This window comes from Pseudorca crassidens, chromosome 4 (assembly GCF_039906515.1).
Source record: "Pseudorca crassidens isolate mPseCra1 chromosome 4, mPseCra1.hap1, whole genome shotgun sequence".
NCBI classification, from domain to species: domain Eukaryota; kingdom Metazoa; phylum Chordata; class Mammalia; order Artiodactyla; family Delphinidae; genus Pseudorca; species Pseudorca crassidens.
The window spans coordinates 107,598,637-107,611,170 of NC_090299.1; the positions used below are offsets into that span (position 1 = coordinate 107,598,637).

Sequence of the window (12,534 nt, forward strand, 5' to 3'; positions counted from 1 at the left end):
TTCTCTCTGATCTTGAAAGAGAATTGAAGGATGTCAGAAATGAAGAAACTTTCCAAGCAATGATTTTACTCTTAACCATATACCATGCCTTATAAAATAGTTATAAAAATAAACACTTTGATTCAATAAACAGGTAGTGATCCATGATAAGTCACGTTAAGGCAGTAGCAGTCCATTGGATACTTGCTTTGCTCTCCTTCAAAAAATTCGGCATACCCATCCATCTGACAGTTAAATAGCAAGCAATTTCAATCATCCAGAATATAATTTCCACCTCCAGGAGCCAACCGAAGACTATTCTGATTCTGAAGAACGCAGCGATAACAAAGCCCATGTATCTTGCAACATAGGAGAGCAGCGGATCCACCTGCAAGCTAGAGCAAGTTGATTTGATGATGGATTTAAAATTGAGGTCAGATTTCATAAGTTTAGGTACCTGGCTTCCAGCGGCACAGCATGGAGGATTGCCGGGGAGGACTCAAGATGAACAAAGAGAACCAGACGTGAAACAGACCCTTCCCCGTTGATCATTCGGTCATTTCTCGAAGACCCGCCGTGAGCACGAAAGCAAGTAACAACTCCATTATTCCAAGCTTGCCTGAACAGGATTGGTTGGAAAACACATTAAGTGTGTATAGAAAGAAAAAGCCTAATAATAATGTGTAGTGTTTACATATTATGAATTCTTGGTTCCAGATCCATTTTTTCCCTGTATTATAGCTTTTCCAAGTCAGGTCATAATCCGTTTCAATCACTGAGTAACCTATCTTCAGTATTCTACTCTCCTAATATTCAACAGTATGCACCAATAGCTAGTGGCTATACTTTGATTTTTGTCAGAAAGGACTGAGTCATGAATGACACTGAAAAACACTGATCAAATTGGGAAAACACCTGTAAGAGGTATGACCTCTTCTCTTAAAGGATGTAATCTTTGGGGCTTCCCTGGTGGTGCAGTGGTTGAGAGTCCGCCTGCCGATGCAGGGGACACGGGTTCGTGCCCCGGTCCGGGAAGATCCCACATGCCGCGGAGCGGCTGGGTCCGTGAGCCATGGCCGCTGAGCCTGCGTCCGGAGCCTGTGCTCCGCAACAGGAGAGGCCACAACAGTGAGAGGCCCACGTACCGAAAAAAAAAAAAAAGGATGTAGTCTTTGGCAAGTGTAGAATGGACTACATTTTCTTCACTAAAATAGCATTAATCCGTTCCAGTCAACAAATGTATTGTGTTTCTATTTAAGCAAGACACTGAATATATACTAAAAACAAAAGAAGCAATGTATATTCACTAGGAATTTTAGGTGCCTGTGGGCAATTGTCTAATGTAACCCTTGCATCAATTGTCTAATGACACCCTTTAGGGGTCATTACACTCTTGCCATCTTACAGATGGGGAAACTGAGGTTCCAGGATGTTAAATTCATTCATGCATGGACTGAATCCTTCTGTGTGCTCCACAGTGAATGCGACGCCCCCTGTTATCCAAGCATTGACTGTTCAGTAAGTGGCAGAGGTGGGATTCAAACCAGGTCTGTCTGTCAGCAGAACCATTTCCAGCCACGGGACTGGTATCTGATATAAATATAACCCAGGTCTTAAAACTGTCAGATCCCTTGCAAAGTCCCGCTCAGCTATTTTGGGCCATCTCGAGGGTGCCTGGTGTGGAGCCCAGAGCGAGCCCAGTCAGCTCCTGAGCACGTACCCCCTGCCAGGCACTGTCACCTTTCTGCTGACTCCCGCTGCCCTGCTGGGCTGTGTTCTCTGCCAACGGGGAGACTGCCTCCCCTCCCCCCAGTTCTGCAAGAGCACAGGCCCCCGCTGTCACCCAGCGTTTTAGTGAAAACCTCTCTCTTATTGTCCCCTTGCAGCCTCCCTGCTCTCCCCAGGAGTCGGATGTGAGCCCACAGCAGCCTTGGACTAGGGACGCTGCCTTTGGTGTCACTGCCCCCTCTTGTCCGAAGGTTCCATCATTGCGCTAACTCGTCGTTCCTTGGGGTCGTCATAATAATGCTTATTCTCACATAGACTAACTGTGTCAAAGATACTGTTCTAAGCATTTTACATGGATTAATATCCCTGTGAAGAGATATTGTTAATATCCCCATCGGTACAGATGAGAAGACTAAGGGCCAACAGGTTTAGAAGCTTGCCCCAGGTCGTACAGCTGGTAAGTGGTGGGGCAGAATTCAGATGTCACCAGTGGACCTCCAGAGTCCATGCTCTTGACCACTTCCACAGAGCCCTCACTGTGTGCCAGAGGTTCCTGGCACGTACACTGGGCCAGCCATCCCAGTGAACCCAGTGGGACAACCCGAGGCCAAGGCTGCAGAAGCAAGATCCCTACCTATAGAAGGTTTCTAGAGTAGCCAGGGGGCTGCTCTTAGGGCACCCGGCCGACCAGGCTCTTAGCTGCCTCTGTGTAGATTCTCGCAATGCCAGCCAAGGTCACCCACCTGACAACCTCTGTAATCAACAGCAGGGGACTCCAGGCTGACCCTTCCCAGGCCCCAGACCACACAGCAGCTACGGTGAGATGGTCCAGACCGCCCTCTTATTCCCCCACTGACCATGTCTCCCTTGACACTTGGACAGAAACCACCACAACAAACACTGCTGGGCAGAGTGTTGAAAAGTTCCAGTCAGTCAGAAGCCAGATGTTGTCGGGTGGTGTGAGACACAAATGCCTACAGCTCAGCCCCTGTGCCAGGACATTCAGCCCTGTAACTAGGGTTCACCAGGGGAAAAAAAAAACAAAACAAAAAACACTTTTCCTTGAATTTCTGGGATGTATATTAAAATCACTATGAAGTTAAGGATTTCAGTTAGAAATGAGAGTCTTACGCAGGGTTTGTGAGAGCGGGAGGAGAAGAGGTGAGGGAAACCATGCCAAATAACTGCTGACATTCTTGGGTCTCCGGGAGGCTGCAGTGTCTCAGGCTGCAGCAGTGAGGCAGGTCATTCTCAGGAGCTCGGGGTGGGGGGGCGCAGCTGCCCACACACCTGCTGGCGACAGCTTCTGGAGAATGGCCTTGCCTTTTCCATATTGTACCTGAGAACCTCTTACGGACGAGTTCTAGCCAGAACCTTTCAGGAAAGGGAATTGCAAGAAGCGTGGTTTCTGCCCTCTCCTCTGTATTGCAGAGCGCAGGGTGGTAACGATGCTGAGCTGAACACAGACAGTACAGTCCATTCGTCTTTCCCCAGATTAGAACTTCCCCCAGAAGACATAACATCCTGTTATCCCTAATGTGATACAACTGTCCCTTACACAACTGAGGATGTACTCACCTGCTCCTGGAAAAGAAAGACACCGCCTCCCATATGTCACCTTATCTCCGAGAATATTCATTCCTAGTTCAGATGCAATATTCCTTTGCTTTCCTGTGACTTAAATGCCAAATTATAGGGTTAGCTGCTTTATATTGGCTAGAGGGGGCATGAGAAAGGACGGAAAAGGAACTGATTAATATATATGCCTATATCCCTATCAAAGCAAGGAGGAGAATATGCATAGGTACAAAAAACTTCCTTTCAGCAGCTAGTCACGTGACACGTTGCTGTCCATAGCTTTCTTCTCCCACTCGCAGTCTCCTTTTATCCTCTGCCACCATCTCCTCTGGTCGTGGTTCTTTACGTGGCAACGCAAATGTTCTGTCAAAATGTGAGTACAACTTGGGGCCTGGAGAAAAGAAAGGGAGCTACTGAACTGGACGCTGTTTTTATAACGCTATTGCTTTGTCTTGCTTATAGTCATTAAATCATTACTTTTATGTACATTGCTGTTATTTCTGTTTTCTTTAAAGATACAGTAAATGAAGTTTTATGAACCCACAAAATGCATATATTTTTATTTTGACCTAAATTTTAAATGAACATGGAAGAGAGAGAACAGCTCACATTGCATATAATGTACCAAATCCTCTCCCCTCCCACTAGCCCTCCACCCCACTCATCCACTCCCAACAAATAGAAAAAGAAGGTGGGGGGAGCAGCTGGGCCCGTGAGCCATGGCCGCTGAGCCTGCGCGTCCGGAGCCTGTGCTCCGCAGCGGGAGAGGCCACAACAGGGAGAGGCCCGCGTACCGCAAAAAAAAAAAAAAAAAAAAGGTCGGGGGAGAAGATAGACAAAGGGTTCAAAACCCGTCTCAGCATTTGGCTTGCTGCAGGCAGAGCCATGGCCATCCCTGGCCCCATCCACCAACCGATGGCTCCCAGCTCCCTGCCTCTGCTTGGGGTCTTGGGAGGAGAAGGATGCAGATTTCTGAAAGCTGGAGCATGATAAAGAGACCTGCTGGGATGAGCAGGGTTTCCTTTAATTTATTCACTTTCACCGTGGAAGTTCCAACAGCCACACTGCCCTCCACATCCCTCCAATCGACCTCCCACCGATGAGGAAATTCCAGGCTGCAGATGGGTTTGCTGGGCCACGAAATCAAGCTCTGGAGCTGATAAGTGATCAATGATATACGGGATAAGTAAGCCCCAACGGTGATTAAATCTCAAGTCCTGAGGCCCAGAGGCTGTTGGAGCGGTTGTGCTGTCTCCTCCTGGACATCCATTTCTGAAAAGCAGTCAAGCTCACGGAGCAGCCCTCCTCATGGGGGCACAGTTTTGAGACTTCCGTTGCCTTTCAAGGGTTCCCAGCGTCACCTGGCTGTTGGCCTCTTCTCCTCCAGAATGGAGAAACTGAGGCTTAGAAAGGTTAAGTGACCCTCCCACGGTCGCAGAGCTAGTAAGAGGCAGTCTCTATTTCAATCCCGTCCTTCTTACTCCAAAGCCCATCTTCTATTTAGTATGATAATGCTTCTCAAACTTTAATGTGCATGCAAATCACAGGGGATCTTGTTAAAATGCAGATTTTGAGTCAGTTTGGGGGTGGGGCATAAATTCTGCATTTGTAATAAGCTCCCAGGGGGCGCTGATGCTAAGGTTTCCAGGCTGCCCCCTGACTGTAAACTGCAAGGCAATATAAAATGAAGCCTTCTACTCATAATCCCAGGTGAACCCCGTGGGCCTGACCAGAAGCAGTTCTCAACAGAGGTGATACACCACCTCTTAACGGCAGGGAAGCCATGTGTGGAAGCATAGATTAGTTTTGATTTTTAGTCGTTGGTATGACAGTGGAGTTACTGGCATTTCGTATCTGAGAGTGAAGAATGCTACAAATCCGACAACGTGTGAAATAATCCAGGTTGATTTTCTAAGGACAGTCCTGCACGGCACAGAACTGTCCCACCTGGAATTCTTACGGCTTCCTCATCAGGGAACTCTGAACAGTAGCGTGGGGCGGTGTGCACTGCTGCGGGCACCATCTCTTTGGCTGCCTTACTTCCATTACTTGTTCTCAGTCATTAGAAACATCAGCTCTGCCCTCCAGCTGTTCTGCTGCAAACTGTCATCGCTGACAGCTGCTCTCCAGGATATCACTGCACACGCATGAGTGCACATTGATGTCTTTCTTCCTGGTACTCCAACGCGTTAACAGAAAAGATGATCTGAGATGGGCCTAATCTGAGAGAAATATGTTCACACATTTCTGGGTACCCCCAAAGAGCACAGAGATGTTGCTATCACACAAGCTTGGGCATGTTAGGAAAGCAAGTAGACCAGCTGATAAATTCACATCATTTTGCATCCCATGAGAATTTCTAAAGGTATTTATTGAGAAGATGGGAGAAGAGCTGATACCTACTAAGCTTCTGCTATGTGTCAGGAACTGGACAAATGCTTTACAAATATTATTTCATTGCATCTGTAGCATTGAGTCATCATTACAAATTCAAACTCTGAGCTGGAGTGTCTGGGTTTGAATCTCAATTCAACTAATTACCAGTTGTATTACCTTGAAAAAAACATTTACCCTCTCAGTGCCTCAGTTTCTTCATCTGTGAAATGGGGATCAGAAGGGTACCTGCCTCTTTAGGCTGCTACCCAGCGTTAAGTGAATTAATACCTGCTGAATGCAGACAAAAGCTATGCTTGCTAAATAAAATAGCCATGAAAGACAAATTATTTTTCCATATTTTACAGATGAGGAAACTGAGGCTTACCCAAGTTCACATACCTACAATCTGACAGAATCTATCTGATCAATCATAATAAAAACTAATATTCAGGGCTTCCCTGGTGGCACAGTGGTTGAGAGTCCGCCTGCTGATGCAGGGGACACGGGTTCATGCCCCGGTCCGGGAGGATCCCACATGCCACGGAGCAGCTGGGCCCGTGAGCCATGGCCACTGAGCCTGTGCGTCCGGAGCCTGTGCTCCGCAACGGGAGAGGCCACAACAGTGAGAGGCCCGCGTATCGAAAAAAAAAAAAAAAAAAAAAGTGATATTCACTGAGAACTGATTATGTACCAGACACTATTTTAAGTAATTTAGTAGCATCAACTCAATTAATCCTTACAACCACCCTGAAAGATAAGTGGTATTATCCCCATTTTGCCTTATGAATAAACAGACTTGCCACAGGGTACGTATTTGTTTAGTGGTGAATCCAGGAACTGAGCCCGGGGGGTTGGCTCTGGAGCCTGAGAGCTACAGTTCCAAATGGCATGCTTTATCCATTTCCTCACCTACCCTCGTTGGTCTTCTACTGTGTACCCAGCACGGAGCTAGGCATATTTTGGATCAAAAGAAGTAAAACTCACAAAGGTCACTTTCAAATTAATAATGTAATGCCATACCTTTATCTTCTTATAGGATAGATTATTGGTAAAAGCAGCCTCCAAAAATAAACCTGCAGTTAGGTCTCAGTTCTGCCAATTACTAACTTTGATGACCCTGGACACGCTGCTTAACCTCCCTGAGCCTCAGATTCCTCCCCTAAAAAAATGTAGATGATAATACTTACTTGGCAATGGTGCTTATAAAGACTAAGTAAGATCTTTTATGCATATTGTCTGCAAACTGAGCACCGCTCAATGGCTGTTAACCCTCATTTCTTCTTTTCCTTTCTCCGTGCCTCAGAAGGTATGACAAACTGGAATTAGAAATGCAAATATTATTGACACATGATATACAATAAAGTTTGTGGATGACAGCTAGAAGAGTCCCAGAGTTGACGCTTGAATTGGACTTTCACTCCATAAAATCCATTCCATATAATTAAAATATAAAATAATCATGGGAAAACACCCTCGCTTTGGATACACACTTTGACAAACATATTTAATATGTAAAAACAAACACAGAATATAAATCTATATTTTAAAATATCTTGAGGGTGAGGGTGGGCCTAGGCTGTTTGATTCCTGAAAATTGGACTGAAGATGTTGTCTTTTCCTGGGAATTTTCTTAGTAATCACAATCAGCAGTTTTCACTGCTCTAGGGACCCTGGAAGCGTTCAATATTTGGTTCTCTTGGGGAAAAATTTTCCACTGATGAGTGAATGAGTGTGAATGGTCAACTCTAAGGGAGGAGTTTCAAAGGTGACTTCTCTTACAGAGACCACCCTGCTCCTTTTTCAAAAGCATGAAACACCTATCTTAACAGTACCCTTCATCTTTGAAGACATCAGCTCACTTCTCCAGAGAAGCCTTCCCTGTCTTTATATCAGCCCATTCAGCTTCCCCTGAAATCTGAAATTTGCCAGCCAGGTATCTTTCTGAATGACTCACCCATCCTTTACTCCACTTACCACCTTTTCCTGTTGGTTTCCCAAGCTCTGTTCGTAAGATTTTTTTTAAGTGACAACCAATGCCTTACTGATAAGCTAAGAATTTATAGCTTAGTTCAGAGCATGCATGCTCTTTAGCCAATCATGAATTCATATAATCAAAAGTTGTTTTCACCTTTCAAATCAACACACCGCCTTGTGTTGTCACTGATTATTTGCATTGACTTAAGTCTATTCGAAAAGCACATCAGCTTCAGCTATTAGGTATTCATAAATACAAAGTTTGTTCATTATGGTTAAAGTGCTATTTATGATAAGCCTGTAAAGATTTGAACTTCTCAAGTTAAGCCATCCTAAGTTATGGGGTATCTGTTTCCAAATATTACATTAATCACATATGATGTCTTTGCTCAAAATGGGGATTCGGGTCTGTTAACTAATCCTACTAACAGCACTTCTCTTGGAGCTAAAAAAAAGATTCCAGGTCTCAACTGAATTATTTCTGGCAGTCAGTAATCCCATGTCCCAGAGACGAAGTTCTTTGCATAATCAAGTTTTTAAATGTCAGTACGGTTTGGAGGGTTATTAAAGTACTTCTGACTTTTGAAAAGGCTTCTAAATATCCTGATATTGTTTAATCTTTCCTAATGAAATTAGATAAAAGCTGAAGTTTTTGTCAGTCTGAAGGGGATCCCAATACCGAGCCATGGATGCTGAGTGACACGTCTGCACATTTAGTCCTAAAATATGTACCCTGAATCCAGAGAAAATAGCCTAGCCTTGGAAGAGGTGAAGTCACAAGCTTGAAAAGCTTAAACGAAGAGAAGCCATGAGGTATGTTCACAGCCCTTGAATAAATAACTTATTTATATTGAGCATATTCCCAACCCAATTTCATGAATTTGCCCTTCTAGGAATTTGCGAAGTTGGAGGACAAAGTAGTGTCTTATTTGATGGTAAACAAGACGAGCGTGCGTCAAAATCTTCTGCTGTGTGCCACGTGAAAGTAGTAGGAAAGTGACAAAGAAATGGCCGTTGACCCAGATGACATATAAAGACCAGGTCCAATAGTAATCATGCCTACAAACATTTTACAAATGAACATGTAAGAATATTTTCAACCTTGCTAGTAATTTTTTAAATTCTAAATAAAACTAGTGCACCATATTGCGTCATAAGTTTATAGATAACCACGATTAAAAAATCCTCAACTTTAAAAACCAAGGTATCCAATACCAGAGATTCTGCGATGAAACTATCATTTCATGTATTTCTAGTGGGATATAATCTGGCACAATCCTTCTGTCACCGGTCAGAAATCCAAGAATCATACTCCCAGATAGAGATTTGTGTGCAGGAGGCTTATTGGGGAGTGACTGGGGATGGGGAAAGGTGAATTGGAATTGCAATACCATGGCAACAAAGGTCTCAGTCAATCCCACAGGAAGCTCTGGGGCTGAGGTGATCCTCCAAAGTTGTCTCAAACTGGGGTATTAATTACAGGCTCTCCTCTGCATAACTTTGCACAAGGCGGCTCTCTCCATCCTACAGAAAGTCCCAGAAAGGGAACTCTCTGAGAGCTACCTGCCACCAACACTCTTACCAGCTGGGGGAATGAATGAAACAAGCTGGAGGGGGATCTGGGTGGCACACCGTGGCATCCTGTGTAGACAACTCCTTGCTCTCCTTGGATCCACTTTCTTCATATAATAAATTCTGGAAGAAAAGCTTCCAGTATTCTGTTTGGCTTCTTTTCCTAGGAGAATCTTACAAGAGGAAGGTTAGTAAGAAAAGCTGCCATCCCTGCCATTGAACAGGCAGTAACAGACACTCATTCTGCCTGTCCTCCACCACCTATTCTAGAATCTCCCTGCCCTCAACTAGCACCTCTGCTGGTCTAGGTGGCTAGGTTACAAAGATGACACAGACACTTATCTCTGGATAAGAGTGGCCATGACCAACAGGCACATGAAAATATGCTCAACGTCACTAATTATTAGAGAAACGCAAATCAAAACTACAGTGAGGTATCACCTCACACCAGTCAGAATGGCCACCGTTAAAAAATCTACAAATAACAAATGCTGGAGAGGGTGTGGAGAAAAGTGAGTCCTCCTACACTGTTGATGGGAATATAAATTGGTGCAGCTACAGTACTATGGAAAACAGTATGGAGGGTCCTCAAAAAACGAAAAATAGAGTTGCCATGTGATCCAAAAAATCCCACTCTTTGGCATATATCTCTACAAAACTACAATTCAAAGAGATACATGCACCCCTATATTCACAGCAGCACTATTCACAATAGCCAAGACATGGAAACAACCTAAATGTCCATCAAAAGATGAATGGATAAAGAAGATGTGGTACATATATACAATGGAGTACTACTCAGCCATAAAAAAGAATGAAATAATGCCATTTGCAGCAACATGGATGGACCTAGAGATTATCATACTAATTGAAGTCAGAAAGAGAAAGACTAATACCATATGACATGACTTACATGTGGAATCTAAAATACGACACAAATGAACTTACCTACAAAATGGAAACGGACTCACAGACATAGAGAACAGATTTGTGGTTGCCGAGGAGGGACGGGGAGAAGGGATGGATTGAGAGTTTGGGATTAGCAGATTCAAGCTATGATATATAGGGTGAATAAACAGCAAAGTCCTACTGTATAGCACAGGGAACTACATTCAATATCCTGTGATAAACCATAATGGAAAAGACTATGAAAAAGAATGTATATGTGTGTGTGTATATATATATATATATATATATATATATATATATATATATATATATATATATAAAACTGGATCACTTTGCTATACAGCAGAAATTAACACAACATTGTAATTCAACTATACTTCAATAAAATACCTTTTTTAAAAAGAGAGTGGCCATGGGCCACTGGTCACCATGACCTTCCCAGGCTGTGTTTGCGGCTACATTTACCATCAAAACTGGGCAAACAGTTACCAAGAGCATCCCAAGTGGATCACCTGAGTGTCAAATATATTCTTCCTGCCACTAGCTGCCCTACCTCTGCCTGGTGGTCAGGGTCAATTACTCCTGCCAGTATGGTGACTACTCTCTTTGCCTGCTGGTCTCTTGGAAAAAGATCTCTAAAGTAACTGAGCAGGAGCTTAATCCTGTTAATGACCTTAATAGGGTCTTGCTGTGTTCCTTGATGGACCCATCATCCCTTTAAGAACCAAGACAATGAAACGTTAGAATCCAAAGTTGCGGAGAAGGGAAGCACAAACCCCCCAAAGGGGCCACCGGGGCCGATGTTAGCAAAGTCACTACTGCTTTCACCTTTTGCTTTCAGGATCCATACCTTCCACATCTTGCAAACACAGCACCATATAATATGTAATGACTTGAAGCACCTGCTCCATCTTAGAGGATAGCGTCCCATATGCACAGAGTGTTCTCTCCAAGATGGCGCCTCAGCTGGATCTCCAACAGACTGTGCCCGTGTGGGGTCGGTCCAGCAGCCTGTGGGGGGGTGGAGTATGTGATAGGACTGTAGACACCATGGTCACATACCCACCATTCACCTCCTTTGCTGCATAGTGTTGGTCTCTTGAGCCAATGCAATTTTATGTGGGAGCCCACGTCTATGGATCAAGCACTTCGTAAGCCTCGGTCAGTGGTGCTGGCCGAGGCCTTGCCAGCAGAAAAGGCAAACCCATGTTTGGAATAGGTGCCAAACCCAGTGTGAAAGGGCCCGTGAGCCTGGACCTACTGCAGATCCCTTGTCTGCTCTGAGACCCACACAGAGCTGGCCATCTTCCATGTCACCCCGTAAATGGATTGAATCAACATTCCCAGTGTGCTGCACCCAGATATCAGAGACACCTGTCAGGCATTGTCTTCTTTCCTGGTGGTGGGAAGTGCAAGAGGCAATAATCTGCCCACAACTAGAGAGAATATTCCAGAATGCTCCAGACCATTAGACTAAAAATTACATTGATGCTGTGGGCCCCTGAACTTCCTTAGGGTTTATTTCCAACCCTCTGGAACAAATTGTATTCATTTTCTATTGTTGTAAAAAATTACCATAAATTTAACAGCTTAAAACAACACCCAGGTCTATAGGTCAGGAGACAGGCAGACCCAGTTGGATTCTCTTCTTGGGGGCCAAAGTCATGGTGTCAGCTATGTAGCATCCCAGATCACCACTGTTAACACATTGAACAATTCCACTGCCACCCACACAACAGACGCTCTGTGTTCTGCCTACTATCAGTAGGTTTTACTTGCTGCCCAATTTTTTGCGTAATACACTGAACTTAATGCACTAAGTAGCCACTATTTGTATTTACGACTTTCACTCTACTTTTTAAAATTAGAACCTGTGGCCTATTTCATGGCCAACTATTCCAGGTGAATAAAACAGTAAGTGTTTTCATGTTTCAATGGCATCTTTTTTACTAGCTATAAACATGACTAGTCCTCCTTCAGAACTAATCTCAATGTGTATTTTCCTATCTACATCATGACTTACAAAGTTATTACTAACTAAAGGAACAAAATCCTCCCTACATCATGGGTTGTCAGGAATAAAGACAACAAAAACTTGTCAAGCAATTTTCCCTCACTTGTCCCTTAATGTGACAAATGTCAGGAGCTTTTTAAAACTCTGAAATCAGTGGTTTTATAGAGCTGCAAAGCAAGATATTTATTATTATTGTGCACTTGTGATAGTAATTGCCCCTTCCCATTACATTTTATTGATATTGAGCAATACACAACAGAACCATGTCATAAAGGAATTTTACCAATAACCCTCAAACATAATACTTATTAACTTTGTGACTAGTTTTACAAATTCCTGTGATTTGTACAATAAATGCTCATTTTTGTCATGAGTAGCACTACTTTAAATATTGTTTTTCCTTT

At 43.8% G+C, this 12,534-nt stretch overlaps 1 long non-coding RNA gene across 1 annotated transcript in view; it reads right to left on the bottom strand.

The window, feature by feature from the left end:
* Positions 1–74: 74 nt before the first annotated feature.
* The window catches only part of LOC137223811 (uncharacterized), a 201,245-nt gene continuing 188,785 nt past the window's right edge, over positions 75–12,534 (bottom strand). The window contains exons 7-8 of the long non-coding RNA XR_010943074.1: positions 6,849–6,977; positions 75–3,676 (exon numbers count right to left, since the gene is read on the bottom strand). This is a non-coding gene — a long non-coding RNA (uncharacterized lncRNA). The remainder of the gene's footprint in view (positions 3,677–6,848; positions 6,978–12,534) is intronic.